The 13899-nt window shown below is 52.5% G+C and overlaps 32 non-coding genes and 27 pseudogenes across 32 annotated transcripts; all 59 read right to left on the reverse strand.

Moving 5' to 3' along the window:
- Window positions 1–39: 39 nt before the first annotated feature.
- LOC143954808 (5S ribosomal RNA) lies at window positions 40–158 on the reverse strand (annotated as a pseudogene).
- Window positions 159–267: 109 nt separating this feature from the next.
- Window positions 268–387, reverse strand: LOC143947214 (5S ribosomal RNA; annotated as a pseudogene).
- A 109-nt stretch (window positions 388–496) lies between these two features.
- Window positions 497–615, reverse strand: LOC143952158 (5S ribosomal RNA). Its single transcript, XR_013267361.1, has one exon. It is a non-coding gene; the product is annotated as a 5S ribosomal RNA (ribosomal RNA).
- Window positions 616–724: 109 nt separating this feature from the next.
- Window positions 725–843, reverse strand: LOC143950417 (5S ribosomal RNA). Its single transcript, XR_013265821.1, has one exon. It is a non-coding gene; the product is annotated as a 5S ribosomal RNA (ribosomal RNA).
- Window positions 844–952: 109 nt separating this feature from the next.
- On the reverse strand, window positions 953–1071 carry LOC143952181 (5S ribosomal RNA). The gene has a single exon (XR_013267382.1). It is a non-coding gene; the product is annotated as a 5S ribosomal RNA (ribosomal RNA).
- A 125-nt stretch (window positions 1072–1196) lies between these two features.
- Window positions 1197–1315, reverse strand: LOC143953482 (5S ribosomal RNA). The gene has a single exon (XR_013268560.1). It is a non-coding gene; the product is annotated as a 5S ribosomal RNA (ribosomal RNA).
- A 109-nt stretch (window positions 1316–1424) lies between these two features.
- LOC143954015 (5S ribosomal RNA) lies at window positions 1425–1543 on the reverse strand. The gene has a single exon (XR_013269044.1). It is a non-coding gene; the product is annotated as a 5S ribosomal RNA (ribosomal RNA).
- Window positions 1544–1652: 109 nt separating this feature from the next.
- LOC143949168 (5S ribosomal RNA) lies at window positions 1653–1770 on the reverse strand (annotated as a pseudogene).
- A 109-nt stretch (window positions 1771–1879) lies between these two features.
- Window positions 1880–1998, reverse strand: LOC143950528 (5S ribosomal RNA). The gene has a single exon (XR_013265887.1). It is a non-coding gene; the product is annotated as a 5S ribosomal RNA (ribosomal RNA).
- Window positions 1999–2107: 109 nt separating this feature from the next.
- LOC143953091 (5S ribosomal RNA) lies at window positions 2108–2226 on the reverse strand. The gene has a single exon (XR_013268205.1). It is a non-coding gene; the product is annotated as a 5S ribosomal RNA (ribosomal RNA).
- Window positions 2227–2335: 109 nt separating this feature from the next.
- Window positions 2336–2453, reverse strand: LOC143946760 (5S ribosomal RNA; annotated as a pseudogene).
- A 109-nt stretch (window positions 2454–2562) lies between these two features.
- On the reverse strand, window positions 2563–2681 carry LOC143944519 (5S ribosomal RNA; annotated as a pseudogene).
- A 109-nt stretch (window positions 2682–2790) lies between these two features.
- LOC143950925 (5S ribosomal RNA) lies at window positions 2791–2909 on the reverse strand. The gene has a single exon (XR_013266245.1). It is a non-coding gene; the product is annotated as a 5S ribosomal RNA (ribosomal RNA).
- A 109-nt stretch (window positions 2910–3018) lies between these two features.
- Window positions 3019–3137, reverse strand: LOC143954970 (5S ribosomal RNA). The gene has a single exon (XR_013269772.1). It is a non-coding gene; the product is annotated as a 5S ribosomal RNA (ribosomal RNA).
- Window positions 3138–3246: 109 nt separating this feature from the next.
- LOC143952700 (5S ribosomal RNA) lies at window positions 3247–3365 on the reverse strand. The gene has a single exon (XR_013267851.1). It is a non-coding gene; the product is annotated as a 5S ribosomal RNA (ribosomal RNA).
- A 109-nt stretch (window positions 3366–3474) lies between these two features.
- LOC143946738 (5S ribosomal RNA) lies at window positions 3475–3593 on the reverse strand (annotated as a pseudogene).
- Window positions 3594–3702: 109 nt separating this feature from the next.
- LOC143950530 (5S ribosomal RNA) lies at window positions 3703–3821 on the reverse strand. Its single transcript, XR_013265889.1, has one exon. It is a non-coding gene; the product is annotated as a 5S ribosomal RNA (ribosomal RNA).
- Window positions 3822–3930: 109 nt separating this feature from the next.
- Window positions 3931–4049, reverse strand: LOC143944940 (5S ribosomal RNA; annotated as a pseudogene).
- A 109-nt stretch (window positions 4050–4158) lies between these two features.
- LOC143945606 (5S ribosomal RNA) lies at window positions 4159–4277 on the reverse strand (annotated as a pseudogene).
- Window positions 4278–4397: 120 nt separating this feature from the next.
- Window positions 4398–4517, reverse strand: LOC143945634 (5S ribosomal RNA; annotated as a pseudogene).
- Window positions 4518–4626: 109 nt separating this feature from the next.
- On the reverse strand, window positions 4627–4745 carry LOC143950531 (5S ribosomal RNA). Its single transcript, XR_013265890.1, has one exon. It is a non-coding gene; the product is annotated as a 5S ribosomal RNA (ribosomal RNA).
- A 109-nt stretch (window positions 4746–4854) lies between these two features.
- Window positions 4855–4973, reverse strand: LOC143952625 (5S ribosomal RNA). The gene has a single exon (XR_013267784.1). It is a non-coding gene; the product is annotated as a 5S ribosomal RNA (ribosomal RNA).
- Window positions 4974–5082: 109 nt separating this feature from the next.
- On the reverse strand, window positions 5083–5201 carry LOC143950637 (5S ribosomal RNA). The gene has a single exon (XR_013265986.1). It is a non-coding gene; the product is annotated as a 5S ribosomal RNA (ribosomal RNA).
- A 109-nt stretch (window positions 5202–5310) lies between these two features.
- LOC143950963 (5S ribosomal RNA) lies at window positions 5311–5429 on the reverse strand. Its single transcript, XR_013266280.1, has one exon. It is a non-coding gene; the product is annotated as a 5S ribosomal RNA (ribosomal RNA).
- A 109-nt stretch (window positions 5430–5538) lies between these two features.
- LOC143952982 (5S ribosomal RNA) lies at window positions 5539–5657 on the reverse strand. The gene has a single exon (XR_013268106.1). It is a non-coding gene; the product is annotated as a 5S ribosomal RNA (ribosomal RNA).
- Window positions 5658–5983: 326 nt separating this feature from the next.
- Window positions 5984–6102, reverse strand: LOC143951554 (5S ribosomal RNA). The gene has a single exon (XR_013266815.1). It is a non-coding gene; the product is annotated as a 5S ribosomal RNA (ribosomal RNA).
- A 109-nt stretch (window positions 6103–6211) lies between these two features.
- Window positions 6212–6320, reverse strand: LOC143948636 (5S ribosomal RNA; annotated as a pseudogene).
- A 109-nt stretch (window positions 6321–6429) lies between these two features.
- LOC143953867 (5S ribosomal RNA) lies at window positions 6430–6548 on the reverse strand. The gene has a single exon (XR_013268910.1). It is a non-coding gene; the product is annotated as a 5S ribosomal RNA (ribosomal RNA).
- Window positions 6549–6658: 110 nt separating this feature from the next.
- LOC143944165 (5S ribosomal RNA) lies at window positions 6659–6777 on the reverse strand (annotated as a pseudogene).
- A 109-nt stretch (window positions 6778–6886) lies between these two features.
- LOC143943941 (5S ribosomal RNA) lies at window positions 6887–7005 on the reverse strand (annotated as a pseudogene).
- A 120-nt stretch (window positions 7006–7125) lies between these two features.
- LOC143949103 (5S ribosomal RNA) lies at window positions 7126–7244 on the reverse strand (annotated as a pseudogene).
- A 109-nt stretch (window positions 7245–7353) lies between these two features.
- LOC143954311 (5S ribosomal RNA) lies at window positions 7354–7472 on the reverse strand. The gene has a single exon (XR_013269314.1). It is a non-coding gene; the product is annotated as a 5S ribosomal RNA (ribosomal RNA).
- A 109-nt stretch (window positions 7473–7581) lies between these two features.
- On the reverse strand, window positions 7582–7700 carry LOC143952202 (5S ribosomal RNA). Its single transcript, XR_013267401.1, has one exon. It is a non-coding gene; the product is annotated as a 5S ribosomal RNA (ribosomal RNA).
- A 109-nt stretch (window positions 7701–7809) lies between these two features.
- LOC143948562 (5S ribosomal RNA) lies at window positions 7810–7928 on the reverse strand (annotated as a pseudogene).
- Window positions 7929–8253: 325 nt separating this feature from the next.
- On the reverse strand, window positions 8254–8372 carry LOC143944833 (5S ribosomal RNA; annotated as a pseudogene).
- Window positions 8373–8481: 109 nt separating this feature from the next.
- Window positions 8482–8600, reverse strand: LOC143945985 (5S ribosomal RNA; annotated as a pseudogene).
- Window positions 8601–8709: 109 nt separating this feature from the next.
- On the reverse strand, window positions 8710–8828 carry LOC143944316 (5S ribosomal RNA; annotated as a pseudogene).
- A 109-nt stretch (window positions 8829–8937) lies between these two features.
- Window positions 8938–9056, reverse strand: LOC143952707 (5S ribosomal RNA). The gene has a single exon (XR_013267858.1). It is a non-coding gene; the product is annotated as a 5S ribosomal RNA (ribosomal RNA).
- Window positions 9057–9165: 109 nt separating this feature from the next.
- On the reverse strand, window positions 9166–9284 carry LOC143952408 (5S ribosomal RNA). Its single transcript, XR_013267588.1, has one exon. It is a non-coding gene; the product is annotated as a 5S ribosomal RNA (ribosomal RNA).
- Window positions 9285–9393: 109 nt separating this feature from the next.
- On the reverse strand, window positions 9394–9512 carry LOC143950533 (5S ribosomal RNA). The gene has a single exon (XR_013265891.1). It is a non-coding gene; the product is annotated as a 5S ribosomal RNA (ribosomal RNA).
- A 109-nt stretch (window positions 9513–9621) lies between these two features.
- Window positions 9622–9740, reverse strand: LOC143951555 (5S ribosomal RNA). Its single transcript, XR_013266816.1, has one exon. It is a non-coding gene; the product is annotated as a 5S ribosomal RNA (ribosomal RNA).
- Window positions 9741–9849: 109 nt separating this feature from the next.
- LOC143943464 (5S ribosomal RNA) lies at window positions 9850–9968 on the reverse strand (annotated as a pseudogene).
- Window positions 9969–10077: 109 nt separating this feature from the next.
- Window positions 10078–10196, reverse strand: LOC143944722 (5S ribosomal RNA; annotated as a pseudogene).
- A 109-nt stretch (window positions 10197–10305) lies between these two features.
- On the reverse strand, window positions 10306–10424 carry LOC143952596 (5S ribosomal RNA). The gene has a single exon (XR_013267758.1). It is a non-coding gene; the product is annotated as a 5S ribosomal RNA (ribosomal RNA).
- Window positions 10425–10533: 109 nt separating this feature from the next.
- LOC143943455 (5S ribosomal RNA) lies at window positions 10534–10652 on the reverse strand. The gene has a single exon (XR_013264936.1). It is a non-coding gene; the product is annotated as a 5S ribosomal RNA (ribosomal RNA).
- A 110-nt stretch (window positions 10653–10762) lies between these two features.
- LOC143943910 (5S ribosomal RNA) lies at window positions 10763–10881 on the reverse strand (annotated as a pseudogene).
- A 109-nt stretch (window positions 10882–10990) lies between these two features.
- Window positions 10991–11109, reverse strand: LOC143952542 (5S ribosomal RNA). Its single transcript, XR_013267709.1, has one exon. It is a non-coding gene; the product is annotated as a 5S ribosomal RNA (ribosomal RNA).
- Window positions 11110–11218: 109 nt separating this feature from the next.
- Window positions 11219–11337, reverse strand: LOC143943855 (5S ribosomal RNA; annotated as a pseudogene).
- A 109-nt stretch (window positions 11338–11446) lies between these two features.
- On the reverse strand, window positions 11447–11565 carry LOC143951667 (5S ribosomal RNA). Its single transcript, XR_013266918.1, has one exon. It is a non-coding gene; the product is annotated as a 5S ribosomal RNA (ribosomal RNA).
- A 110-nt stretch (window positions 11566–11675) lies between these two features.
- On the reverse strand, window positions 11676–11794 carry LOC143944723 (5S ribosomal RNA; annotated as a pseudogene).
- Window positions 11795–11903: 109 nt separating this feature from the next.
- LOC143951806 (5S ribosomal RNA) lies at window positions 11904–12022 on the reverse strand. Its single transcript, XR_013267043.1, has one exon. It is a non-coding gene; the product is annotated as a 5S ribosomal RNA (ribosomal RNA).
- Window positions 12023–12131: 109 nt separating this feature from the next.
- LOC143943467 (5S ribosomal RNA) lies at window positions 12132–12250 on the reverse strand. The gene has a single exon (XR_013264937.1). It is a non-coding gene; the product is annotated as a 5S ribosomal RNA (ribosomal RNA).
- A 111-nt stretch (window positions 12251–12361) lies between these two features.
- Window positions 12362–12480, reverse strand: LOC143954338 (5S ribosomal RNA). Its single transcript, XR_013269339.1, has one exon. It is a non-coding gene; the product is annotated as a 5S ribosomal RNA (ribosomal RNA).
- A 109-nt stretch (window positions 12481–12589) lies between these two features.
- Window positions 12590–12708, reverse strand: LOC143947592 (5S ribosomal RNA; annotated as a pseudogene).
- Window positions 12709–12817: 109 nt separating this feature from the next.
- On the reverse strand, window positions 12818–12936 carry LOC143951767 (5S ribosomal RNA). The gene has a single exon (XR_013267008.1). It is a non-coding gene; the product is annotated as a 5S ribosomal RNA (ribosomal RNA).
- A 109-nt stretch (window positions 12937–13045) lies between these two features.
- On the reverse strand, window positions 13046–13164 carry LOC143945541 (5S ribosomal RNA; annotated as a pseudogene).
- Window positions 13165–13273: 109 nt separating this feature from the next.
- LOC143947530 (5S ribosomal RNA) lies at window positions 13274–13392 on the reverse strand (annotated as a pseudogene).
- A 109-nt stretch (window positions 13393–13501) lies between these two features.
- Window positions 13502–13620, reverse strand: LOC143947478 (5S ribosomal RNA; annotated as a pseudogene).
- A 109-nt stretch (window positions 13621–13729) lies between these two features.
- LOC143944013 (5S ribosomal RNA) lies at window positions 13730–13848 on the reverse strand (annotated as a pseudogene).
- Window positions 13849–13899: the final 51 nt, after the last annotated feature.

The following is a 13899-nucleotide window of genomic DNA, read 5'->3' on the forward strand; positions in this document are numbered from 1 at the left end:
ATACAGGAGGTCGCCAAAGCCAACAACATAATGGAAAAAAGCCTACGGCACCTGGTATTCCCAGGCGGTCTCCCATCCGGGTACTAACCAGGCCCGACCCTGCTTAGTAACCGAGATCAGACGAGATCGAGCGCATTCAGGGTGATGTCGCCGTAGGCGATCTTGCACCCTACTTACAACTCTCTTGACAAAAGCCAAGGTGGTCACCTCGGGCAATCGAGAGGAAAAATACAGCAGGTCGCCAAAGCCAACAACATAATGGAAAAAAGCCTACGGCACCTGGTATTCCCAGGCGGTCTCCTATCCAGGTACTAAGAAGGGCCCGACCCTGCTTAGCATCCGAGATCAGACGAGATCGAGCGCATTCAGGGTGATGTGGCCGTAGGCAATCTTGCACCCTACTTACAACTCTCTTGACAAAAGCCAAGGTGGTTACCTCGGGCAATCGAGAGGAAAAATACAGCAGGTCTCCAAAGCCAACAACATAATGAAAAAAAGCCTACGGCACCTGGTATTCCCAGGCGGTCTCCCATCCAGGTACTAACCAGGCCCGACCCTGCTTAGCATCCGAGATCAGACGAGATCGAGTGCATTCAGGGTGATGTGGCCGTAGGCGATATTGCACCCTACTTACAACTCTCTTGACAAAAGCCAAGGTGGTCACCTCGGGCAATGGAGAGGAAAAATACAGCAGGTCGCCAAAGCCAACAACATAATGGAAAAAAGCCTACGGCACCTGGTATTCCCAGGCGGTCTCCCATCCAGGTACTAACCAGGCCCGACCCTGCTTAGCATCCGAGATCAGACGAGATCGAGCGCATTCAGGGTGATGTGGCCGTAGGTGATCTTGCACCCTACTTACAACTCTCTTGACAAAAGCCAAGGTGGTCACCTCGGGCAATCGAGAGGAAAAATACAGCAGGTCGCCAAAGCCAACAACATAATGGAAAAAAGCCTACGGCACCTGGTATTCCCAGGCAGTCTCCCATCCAGGTACTAACCAGGCCCGACCCTGCTTTGCATCCGAGATCAGACGAGATCGAGCGCATTCAGGGTGATGTGGCCGTAGGCGATCTTGCGATCTTGCGATCTTGCGCTCTACTTACAACTCTCTTGACAAAAGCCAAGGTGGTCACCTCGGGCAATCGAGAGGAAAAATACAGCAGGTCGCCAAAGCCAACAACATAATGGAAAAAAGCCTACGGCACCTGGTATTCCCAGGCAGTCTCCCATCCAGGTACTAACCAGGCCCGACCCTGCTTAGCATCTGAGATCAGACGAGATCGAGCGCATTCAGGGTGATGTGGCCGTAGGCAATCTTGCACCCTACTTACAACTCTCTTGACAAAAGCCAAGGTGGTCACCTCGGGCAATCGAGAGGAAAAATACAGCAGGTCGCCAAAGCCAACAACATAATGGAAAAAAGCCTACGGCACCTGGTATTCACAGGCGGTCTCCCATCCAGGTACTAACCAGGCCCGACCCTGCTGAGCATCCGAGATCAGACGAGATCGAGCGCATTCAGGGTGATGTGGCCGTAGGCGATCTTGCGCTCTACTTACAACTCTCTTGACAAAAGCCAAGGTGGTCACCTCGGGCAATCGAGAGGAAAAATACAGCAGGTCGCCAAAGCCAACAACATAATGGAAAAAAGCCTACGGCACCTGGTATTCCCAGGCAGTCTCCATCCAGGTACTAACCAGGCCAGACCCTGCTTAGTATCTGAGATCAGATGAGATCGAGCGCAATCATGGTGATGTGGCCGTAGGCGATCTTGCTCCCTACTTACAACTCTCTTGACAAAAGCCAAGGTGGTCACCTCGGGCAATCGAGAGGAAAAATACAGCAGGTCGCCAAAGCCAACAACATAATGGAAAAAAGCCTACGGCACCTAGTATTCCCAGGCGGTCTCCCATCCAGGTACTAACCAGGCCCGACCCTGCTTAGCATCCGAGATCAGACGAGATCGAGCGCATTCAGGGTGATGTGGCCGTAGGCGGTCTTGCACCCTACTTACAACTCTCTTGACAAAAGCCAAGGTGGTCACCTCGGGCAATCGAGAGGAAAAATACAGCAGGTCGCTAAAGCCAACAACATAATGGAAAAAAGCCTACGGCACCTGGTATTCCCAGGCGGTCTCCCATCCAGGGACTAACCAGGCCCAACCCTGCTTAGCATCCAAGATCAGACGAGATCGAGCGCATTCAGGGTGATGTGGCCGTAGGCGGTCTTGCACCCTACTTACAACTCTCTTGACAAAAGCCAAGGTGGTCACCTCGGGCAATCAAGAGGAAAAATACAGCAGGTCGCCAAAGCCAACAACATAATGGAAAAAATCCTACGCACCTGGTATTCCCAGGCGGTCTCCCATCCAGGTACTAACCAGGGCCGACCCTGCTTAGCATCCGAGATCAGACGAGATCGAGCGCATTCAGGGTGATGTGGCCGTAGGCGATCTTGCACCCTACTTACAACTCTCTTGACAAAAGCCAAGGTGGTCACCTCGGGCAATCAAGAGGAAAAATACAGCAGGTCGCCAAAGCCAACAACATAATGGAAAAAAGCCTACGGCACCCGGTATTCCCAGGCGGTCTACCATCCAGGTACTAACCAGGCCCGACCCTGCTTAGCATCCGAGATCAGACGAGATCGAGCGCATTCAGGGTGTTCTGGCTGTAGGCGATCTTGCACCCTACTTACAACTCTCTTGACAAAAGCCAAGGTGGTCACCTCGGGCAATCAAGAGGAAAAATACAGCAGGTCGCCAAAGCCAACAACATAATGGAAAAATGCCTACGGCACCTAGTATTCCCAGGCGGTCTCCCATCCAGGTACTAACCAGGCCCGACCCTGCTTAGCATCCGAGATCAGACGAGATCGAGCGCATTCAGGGTGATGTGGCCGTAGGCGATCTTGCATCCTACTTACAACTCTCTTGACAAAAGCCAAGGTGGTCACCTCGGGCAATCAAGAGGAAAAATACAGCAGGTCGCCAAAGCCAACAACATAATGGAAAAAAGCCTACGGCACCTGGTATTCCCAGGCGGTCTCCCATCCAGGTACTAACCAGGCCCGACCCTGCTTAGCATCCGAGATCAGATGAGATCGAGCGCATTCAGGGTGATGTGGCCATAGGCGATCTTGCAGCCTACTTACAACTCTCTTGACAAAAGCCAAGGTGGTCACCTCGGGCAATCGAGAGGAAAAATACAGCAGGTCGCCAAAGCCAACAACATAATGGAAAAAAGCCTACGGCACCTAGTATTCCCAGGCGGTCTCCCATCCAGGTACTAACCAGGCCCGACCCTGCTTAGCATCCGAGATCAGACGAGATCGAGCGCATTCAGGGTGATGTGGCCGTATGCGGTCTTGCACCCTACTTACAACTCTCTTGACAAAAGCCAAGGTGGTCACCTCGGGCAATCGAGAGGAAAAATACAGCAGGTCGCTAAAGCCAACAACATAATGGAAAAAAGCCTACGGCACCTGGTATTCCCAGTCGGTCTCCCATCCAGGGACTAACCAAGCCCGACCCTGCTTAGCATCCGAGATCAGACGAGATCGAGCGCATTCAGGGTGTTCTGGCTGTAGGCGATCTTGCCCCCTACTTACAACTCTCTTGACAAAAGTCAAGGTGGTCACCTCGGGCAATCGAGAGGAAAAATACAGCAGGTCGCCAAAGCCAACAACATAATGGAAAAAAGCCTACGGCACCTAGTATTCCCAGGCGGTCTCCCATCCAGGTACTAACCAGGCCCGACCCTGCTTAGCATCCGAGATCAGACGAGATCGAGCGCATTCAGGGTGATGTGGCCGTAGGCGATCTTGCATCCTACTTACAACTCTCTTGACAAAAGCCAAGGTGGTCACCTCGGGGAATCGAGAGGAAAAATACAGCAGGTCGCCAAAGCCAACAACATAATGGAAAAAAGCCTACGGCACCTGGTATTCCCAGGCGGTCTCCCATCCAGGTACTAACCAGGCCCGACGCTGCTTAGCATCCGAGATCAGACGAGATAGAGCGCATTCAGGGTGATGTGGCCATAGGCGATCTTGCACCCTACTTACAACTCTCTTGACAAAAGCCAAGGTGGTCACCTCGGGCAATCGAGAGGAAAAATACAGCAGGTCGCCAAAGCCAACAACATAATGGAAAAAAGCCTACGGCACCTGGTATTCCCAGGTGGTCTCCCATCCAAGTACTAACCAGGCCCGACCCTGCTTAGCATCTTAGATCAGACGAGATCGAGCGCATTCAGGGTGATGTGGCTGTAGGCAATCTTGCAACCTACTTGCAACCTACTTACAACTCTCTTGACAAAAGCCAAGGTGGTCACCTCGGGCAATCGAGAGGAAAAATACAGCAGGTCGCCAAAGCCAACAACATAATGGAAAAAAGCCTACGGCACCTAGTATTCCCAGGCGGTCTCCCATCCAGGTACTATAGAGGGCCCGACCCTGCTTAGCATCCGAGATCAGACGAGATCGAGCGCATTCAGGGTGATGTGGCCGTAGGCAATCTTGCACCCTACTTACAACTCTCTTGACAAAAGCCAAGGTGGTCACCTCGGGCAATCGAGAGGAAAAATACAGCAGGTCGCCAAAGCCAACAACATAATGGAAAAAAGCCTACGGCACCTAGTATTCCCAGGCGGTCTCCCATCCAGGTACTAACCAGGCCCGACCCTGCTTAGCATCCGAGATCAGACGAGATCGAGCGCATTCAGGGTGATGTGGCCGTAGGCGATCTTGCATCCTACTTACAACTCTCTTGACAAAAGCCAAGGTGGTCACCTCGGGGAATCGAGAGGAAAAATACAGCAGGTCGCCAAAGCCAACAACATAATGGAAAAAAGCCTACGGCACCTGGTATTCCCAGGCGGTCTCCCATCCAGGTACTAACCAGGCCCGACGCTGCTTAGCATCCGAGATCAGACGAGATCGAGCGCATTCAGGGTGATGTGGCCATAGGCGATCTTGCACCCTACTTACAACTCTCTTGACAAAAGCCAAGGTGGTCACCTCGGGCAATCGAGAGGAAAAATACAGCAGGTCGCCAAAGCCAACAACATAATGGAAAAAAGCCTACGGCACCTGGTATTCCCAGGCAGTCTCCCATCCAGGTACTAACCAGGCCCGACCCTGCTTAGCATCCGAGATCAGACGAGATCGAGCGCATTCAGGGTGATGTGGCCGTAGGCGATCTTGCACCCTACTTACAACTCTCTTGACAAAAGCCAAGGTGGTCACCTCGGGCAATCGAGAGGAAAAATACAGCAGGTCGCCAAAGCCAACAACGTAATGGAAAAAAGCCTACGGCACCTGGTATTCCCAGGCGGTCTCCCATCCAGGTACTAACCAGGCCCGACCCTGCTTAGCATCCGAGATCAGATGAGATCGAGCGCAATCATGGTGATGTGGCCGTAGGCGATCTTGCTCCCTACTTACAACTCTCTTGACAAAAGCCAAGGTGGTCACCTCGGGCAATCGAGAGGAAAAATACAGCAGGTCGCCAAAGCTAACAACATCATGGAAAAAAGCCTACGGCACCTAGTATTCCCAGGCGGTCTCCCATCCAGGTACTAACCAGGCCCGACCCTGCTTAGCATCCGAGATCAGATGAGATCGAGCGCAATCATGGTGATGTGGCCGTAGGCGATCTTGCTACCTACTTACAACTCTCTTGACAAAAGCCAAGGTGGTCACCTCGGGCAATCGAGAGGAAAAATACAGCAGGTCGCCAAAGCCAACAACATAATGGAAAAAAGCCTACGGCACCTAGTATTCCCAGGCGGTCTCCCATCCAGGCCCGACCCTGCTTAGCATCCGAGATCAGACAAGATCGAGCGCATTCAGGGTGATATGGCCGTAGGCGGTCTTGCACCCTACTTACAACTCTCTTGACAAAAGCCAAGGTGGTCACCTCGGGCAATCAAGAGGAAAAATACAGCAGGTCGCTAAAGCCAACAACATAATGGAAAAAAGCCTACGGCACCTGGTATTCCCAGGCGGTCTCCCATCCAGGGACTAACCAGGCCCGACCCTGCTTAGCATCCGAGATCAGACGAGATCGAGCGCATTCAGGGTGATGTGGCCGTAGGCGGTCTTGCGCCCTACTTACAACTCTCTTGACAAAAGCCAAGGTGGTCACCTCGGGCAATCGAGAGGAAAAATACAGCAGGTCGCTAAAGCCAACAACATAATGGAAAAAAGCCTACGGCACCTGGTATTCCCAGGCGGTCTCCCATCCAGGTACTAACCAGGGCCGACCCTGCTTAGCATCCGAGATCGAGCACATTCAGGGTGATGTGGCCATAGGCGAGCTTGCACCCTACTTACAACTCTCTTGACAAAAGCCAAGGTGATCACCTCGGGCAAACGAGAGGAAAAATACTGCAGGTCGCCAAAACCAACAACATGATGGAAAAAAGCCTACCGCACCTGGTATTCCCAGGCGGTCTCCCATCCAGGTACTAACCAGGCCCGACCCTGCTTAGCATCCAAGATCAGACGAGATCGAGCGCATTCAGGGTGATGTGGCCGTAGGCAATCTTTGCACCCTACTTACATCTCTCTTGACAAAAGCCAAGGTGGTCACCTCGGGCAATCGAGAGGAAAAATACAGCAGGTCGCCAAAGCCAACAACATAATGGAAAAAAGCCTACGGCACCTGGTATTCCCAGGCGGTCTCCCATCCAGGTACTAACCAGGCCCGACCCTGCTTGGAATCCAAGATCAGATGAGATCGAGCGCATTCAGGGTGATGTGGCCATAGGCAATCTTACACCCTACTTACAACTCTCTTGACAAAAGCCAAGGTGGTCACCTCGGGCAATCGAGAGGAAAAATACAGCAGGTCGCCAAAGCCAACAACATAATGGAAAAAAGCCTACGGCACCTGGTATTCCCAGGCGGTCTCCCATCCAGGTACTAACCAGGCCCGACCCTGCTTAGCATCCTAGATCAGACGAGATCGAGCGCATTCAGGGTGATGTGGCTGTAGGCAATCTTGCAACCTACTTACAACCTACTTACAACTCTCTTGACAAAAGCCAAGGTGGTCACCTCGGGCAATGGAGAGGAAAAATACAGCAGGTCGCCAAAGCCAACAACATAATGGAAAAAAGTCTACGGCACCTAGTATTCCCAGGCGGTATCCCATCCAGCTCCTAACCAAGCCCGACCCTGGTTAGCATCCGAGATCAGACGAGATCAAGCGCATTCAGGGTGATGTGGCCGTAGATGATCTTACACCCTACTTACAACTCTCTTGACAAAAGCCAAGGTGGTCACCTCGGGCAATCAAGAGGAAAAATACAGCAGGTCGCCAAAGCCAACAACATAATGGAAAAAAGCCTACCGCACCCGGTATTCCCAGGCGGTCTACCATCCAGGTACTAACCAGGCCCGACCCTGCTTAGCATCCGAGATCAGACGAGATCGAGCGCATTCAGGGTGATGTGGCCGTAGGCGATCTTGCACCCTACTTACAACTCTCTTGACAAAAGCCAAGGTGGTCACCTCGGGCAATCGAGAGGAAAAATACAGCAGGTCGCCAAAGCCAACAACATAATGGAAAAAAGCCTACGGCACCTGGTATTCCCAGGCGGTCTCCCATCCAGGTACTAACCAGGCCCGACCATGCTTAGCATCCGAGATCAGATGAGATCGAGCGCAATCAGGGTGATGTGGCCATAGGCGATCTTGCAACCTACTTACAACTCTCTTGACAAAAGCCAAGGTGGTCACCTCGGGCAATCGAGAGGAAAAATACAGCAGGTCGCCAAAGCCAACAACATAATGGAAAAAAGCCTACGGCACCTAGTATTCCCAGGCGGTCTCCCATCCAGGTACTAACCAGGCCCGACCCTGCTTAGCATCCGACGACAGACGAGAGCGAGCGCGTTCAGGGTGATGTGGCTGTAGGCGATCTTGCACCCTACTTACAACTTTCTTGACAAAAGCCACGGTGGTCACCTCAGGCAATGGAGAGGAACAATACAGCAGGTCGCCAAAGCCAACAACATAATGGAAAAAAGCCTACGGCACTGGTATTCCCAGGCGGCCTCCCATCCAGGTACCAACCAGCCCGACCCTGCTTAGCATACGAGAACGAGCGCATTAAGGGTAATGTGGCCGTAGGCGATCTTGCACCCTATTTACAACTCTCTTGACAAAAGCCAAGGTGGTCACCTCGGGCAATCGAGAGGAAAAATACAGCAGGTCGCCAAAGCCAACAACATAATGGAAAAAAGCCTACGGCACCCGGTATTCCCAGGCGGTCTCCCAACCAGGTACTAACCAGGCCAGACCCTGCTTAGCATGCGAGATCAGACGAGATCGAGCGCATTCAGAGTGATGTGGCCGTAGGCAATCTTGCCCCCTACTTACAACTCTCTTGACAAAAGCCAAGGTGGTCACCTCGGGCAATCGAGAGGAAAAATACAGCAGGTCGCCAAAGCCAACAACATAATGGAAAAAAGCCTATGGCACCTGATATTCCCAGGCGGTCTCCCATCCAGGTACTAACCAGGCCTGACCCTGCTTAGCATCCGAGATCAGACGAGATCGAGCGCATTCAGGGTGATGTGGCCGGAGGCGATCTTGCACCCTACTTACAACTCTCTTGACAAAAGCCAAGGTGGTCACCTCGGGCAATCGAGAGGAAAAATACAACAGGTCGCCAAAGCCAACAACATAATGGAAAAAAGCATACGGCACCTGGTATTCCCAGGCGGTCTCCCATCCAGGTACTAACCAGGCCCGACCCTGCTTAGCATCCGAGATCAGACAAGATCAAGCGCATTCAGAGTGATGTGGCCGTAGGCAATCTTAAGCCCTACTTACAACTCTCTTGACAAAAGCCAAGGTGGTCACCTCGGGCAATCAAGAGGAAAAATACAGCAGGTCGCCAAAGCCAACAACATAATGGAAAAAAGCCTACGGCACCTGGTATTCCTAGGCGGTCTCCCATCCAGGTACTAACCAGGCCCGACCCGGCTTAGCATCCGAGATCAGACGAGATCGAGCGCATTCAGGGTGATGTGGCCGTAGGCGATTTTGCCCCCTACTTACAACTCTCTTGACAAAAGCCAAGGTGGTCACCTCGGGCAAACGAGAGGAAAAATACAGCAGGTCGCCAAAGCCAACAACGTAATGGAAAAAAGCCTACGGCACCTGGTATTCCCAGGCGGTCTCCCATCCAGGTACTAACCAGGCCCGACCCTGCTTAGCATCCGAGATCAGATGAGATCGAGCACAATCATGGTGATGTGGCCGTAGGCGATCTTGCTCCCTACTTACAACTCTCTTGACAAAAGCCAAGGTGGTCACCTCGGGCAATCGAGAGGAAAAATACAGCAGGTCGCCAAAGCCAACAACATAATGGAAAAAAGCCTACGGCACCTAGTATTCCCAGGCGGTCTCCCATCCAGGTACTAACCAGGCCCGACCCTGCTTAGCATCCGAGATCAGACGAGATCGAGCGCATTCAGGGTGATGTGGCCGTAGGCGGTCTTGCACCCTACTTACAACTCTCTTGACAAAAGCCAAGGTGGTCACCTCGGGCAATCGAGAGGAAAAATACAGCAGGTCGCTAAAGCCAACAACATAATGGAAAAAAGCCTACGGCACCTGGTATTCCCAGGCGGTCTCCCATCCAGGGACTAACCAGGCCCGACCCTGCTTAGCATCCGAGATCAGACGAGATCGAGCGCATTCAGGGTGATGTGGCCGTAGGCGGTCTTGCACCCTACTTACAACTCTCTTGACAAAAGCCAAGGTGGTCACCTCGGGCAATCAAGAGGAAAAATACAGCAGGTCGCCAAAGCCAACAACATAATGGAAAAAAGCCTACGGCACCTGGAATTCCCAGGCGGTCTCCCATCCAGGTACTAACCAGGCCCGACCCTGCTTGGAATCCAAGATCAGATGAGATCGAGCGCATTCAGGGTGATGTGGCCGTAGGCGGTCTTGCACCCTACTTACAACTCTCTTGACAAAAGCCAAGGTGGTCACCTCGGGCAATCGAGAGGAAAAATACAGCAGGTCGCCAAAGCCAACAACATAATGGAAAAAAGCCTACGGCACCTGGTATTCCCAGGCGGTCTCCCATCCAGGTACTAACCAGGCCCGACCCTGCTTGGAATCCAAGATCAGATGAGATCGAGCGCATTCAGGGTGATGTGACCATAGGCGATCTTGCACCCTACTTACAACTCTCTTGACAAAAGCCAAGGTGGTCACCTCGGGCAATCGAGAGGAAAAATACAGCAGGTCGCCAAAGCCAACAACATAATGGAAAAAAGCCTACGGCACCTGGTATTCCCAGGCGGTCTCCCATCCAGGTACTAACCAGGGCCGACCCTGCTTAGCATCCGAGATCAGACGAGATCGAGCGCATTCAGGGTGATGTGGCCATAGGCGATCTTGCACCCTACTTACAACTCTCTTGACAAAAGCCAAGGTGGTCACCTCGGGCAATCGAGAGGAAAAATACAGCAGGTCGCCAAAGCCAACAACATAATGGAAAAAAGCCTACGGCACCTGGAATTCCCAGGCGGTCTCCCATCCAGGTACTAACCAGGCCCGACCCTGCTTAGCATCCGAGATCAGACGAGATCGAGCGCATTCAGGGTGATGTGGCCGTAGGCAATCTTTGCACCCTACTTACAACTCTCTTGACAAAAGCCAAGGTGGTCACCTCGGGCAATCGAGAGGAAAAATACAGCAGGTCGCCAAAGCCAACAACATAATGGAAAAAAGCCTACGGCACCTGGTATTCCCAGGCGGTCTCCCATCCAGGTACTAACCAGGCCCGACCCTGCTTGGCATCCGAGATCAGACGAGATTGAATGCATTCAGGGTGATGTGGCCATAGGCGATCTTTCACCTTACTTACAACTCTCTTGACAAAAGCCAAGGTGGTCACCTCGGGCAATCGAGAGGAAAAATACAGCAGGTCGCCAAAGCCAACAACATAATGGAAAAAAGCCTACGGCACCTGGTATTCCCAGGCGGTCTCCCATCCAGGTACTAACCAGGCACGACCCTGCTTAGCATCTGAGATCAGACGAGATCGAGCGCATTCAGGGTGATGTGGCCGTAGGCGATCTTGCACCCTACTTACAACTCTCTTGACAAAAGCCAAGGTGGTCACCTCGGGCAATCGGGAGGATAAATACAGCAGGTCGCCAAAGCCAACAACATAATGGAAAAAAGCCTGCGGCACCTGGTATTCCCAGGCGGTCTCCCATCCAGGTACTAACCAGGGCCGACCCTGCTTAGCATCCGAGATCAGACGAGATCGAGCACATTCAGGGTGATGTGGCCGTAGGCGAGCTTGCACCCTACTTACAACTCTCTTGACAAAAGCCAAGGTGATCACCTCGGGCAAACGAGAGGAAAAATACTGCAGGTCGCCAAAACCAACAACATGATGGAAAAAAGCCTACCGCACCTGGTATTCCCAGGCGGTCTCCCATCCAGGTACTAACCAGGCCCGACCCTGCTTAGCATCCGAGATCAGACGAGATCGAGCGCATTCAGGGTGATGTGGCCGTAGGCAATCTTTGCACCCTACTTACATCTCTCTTGACAAAAGCCAAGGTGGTCACCTCGGGCAATCGAGAGGAAAAATACAGCAGGTCGCCAAAGCCAACAACATAATGGAAAAAAGCCTACGGCACCTGGTATTCCCAGGCGGTCTCCCATCCAGGTACTAACCAGGCCCGACCCTGCTTGGAATCCAAGATCAGATGAGATCGAGCGCATTCAGGGTGATGTGACCATAGGCGATCTTGCACCCTACTTACAACTCTCTTGACAAAAGCCAAGGTGGTCACCTCGGGCAATCGAGAGGAAAAATACAGCAGGTCGCCAAAGCCAACAACATAATGGAAAAAAGCCTACGGCACCTGGTATTCCCAGGCGGTCTCCCATCCAGGTACTAACCAGGGCCGACCCTGCTTAGCATCCGAGATCAGATGAGATCGAGCGCATTCAGGGTGATGTGGCCATAGGCGATCTTGCACCCTACTTACAACTCTCTTGACAAAAGCCAAGGTGGTCACCTCGGGCAATCGAGAGGAAAAATACAGCAGGTCGCCAAAGCCAACAACATAATGGAAAAAAGCCTACGGCACCTGGAATTCCCAGGCGGTCTCCCATCCAGGTACTAACCAGGCCCGACCCTGCTTAGCATCCGAGATCAGACGAGATCGAGCGCATTCAGGGTGATGTGGCCGTAGGCAATCTTTGCACCCTACTTACAACTCTCTTGACAAAAGCCAAGGTGGTCACCTCGGGCAATCGGGAGGATAAATACAGCAGGTCGCCAAAGCCAACAACATAATGGAAAAAAAGCCGACGGCACCTGGTATTCCCAGGCGGTCTCCCATCCAGGTACTAACCAGGCCCGACCCTGCTTAGCATCCGAGATCAGACAAGATCGAGCGCATTCAGGGTGATGTGGCCATAGGCGATCTTGCACCCTACTTACAACTCTCTTGACAAAAGCCAAGGTGGTCACCTCGGGCAATCGAGAGGAAAAATACAGCAGGTCGTCAAAGCCAACAACATAATGGAAAGAAGCCTGCGGCACGTGGTATTCCCAGGCGGTCTCCCATCCAGGTACTAACCAGGCCCGATCCTGCTTTGCATCCGAAATCAGACGAGATCGAGCGCATTCAGGGTGATGTGGCCGTAGGCTATCTTGCACCCTACTTACAACTCTCTTGACAAAAGCCAAGGTGGTCACCTCGGGCAATCGAGAGGAAAAATACAGCAGGTTGCCAAAGCCAACAACATAATGGAAAAAAGCCTACGGCACCTGGTATTCCCAGGCGGTCTCCCATCCAGGTACTAACCAGGCCCGACCCTGCTTAGCATCCGAGATCAGACGAGATCGAGCGCATTCAGGCTGATGTGGCCGTAGGCGATCTTGCACCCTACTTACAACTCTCTTGACAAAAGCCAAGGTGGTCACCTCGGGCAATCGAGAGGAAAAATACAGCAGGTCGCCAAAGCCAACAACATAATGGAAAAAAGCCTACGACTCCTGGTATTCCCAGGCGGTCTCCCATCCAGGTACCAACCAGGCCCGACCCTGCTTAGCATCCGAGATAAGATGAGATCGAGCGCATTCAGGGTGATGTGGCCGTAGGCGATCTTGCACCTTACTTACAACTCTCTTGACAAAAGCCAAGGTGGTCACCTCGGGCAATTGAGAGGAAAAATACAGCAGGTCGCCAAAGCCAACAACATAATGGAAAAAAGCCTACGGCACCTGGTATTCCCAGGCGGTCTCCCATCCAGGTACTAACCAGGCCCGATGCCACTTAGCATCCGAGATCAGACGAGATAGAGCGCATTCAGGGTGATGTGGCCGTAGGCGATCTTGCACCCTACTAACAACTCTCTTGACAAAAGCCAAGGTGGTCACCTCGGGCAATCGAGAGGAAAAATACCGCAGGTCGCCAAAGCCAACAACATAATGGAAAAAAGCCTACGGCACCTCGTATTCCCAGGCAGTCTCCCATCCAGGTACTAACCAGGCCCGACCCTGCTTAGCATCCGAGATCAGAGGACATCGAGCGCATTCAGGGTGATGTGGCCATAGGCGATCTTGCACCCTACTAACAACTCTCTTGACAAAATCCAAGGTGGTCACCTCGGGCAATCGAGAGGAAAAATACAGCAGGTTGCCAAAGCCAACAACATAATGGAAAAAAGCCTACGGCACCTGGTATTTCCAGGCGGTCTCCCGTCCAGGTACTAACCAGGCCCGACCCTGCTTAGCATCCGAGATCAGACGAGGTCGAGCGCATTCAGGGTGATGTGGCCGTAGGCAATCTTGCACCCTAATTACAACTCTCTTGACAAAAGCCAAGGTGGTCACCT

This window comes from Lithobates pipiens, unplaced genomic scaffold, assembly GCF_037356315.1.
Source record: "Lithobates pipiens isolate NorthernLeopardFrog02 unplaced genomic scaffold, aLitPip1_a1.2 Scaffold_30, whole genome shotgun sequence".
Classification (NCBI taxonomy): Eukaryota; Metazoa; Chordata; class Amphibia; order Anura; family Ranidae; genus Lithobates; species Lithobates pipiens.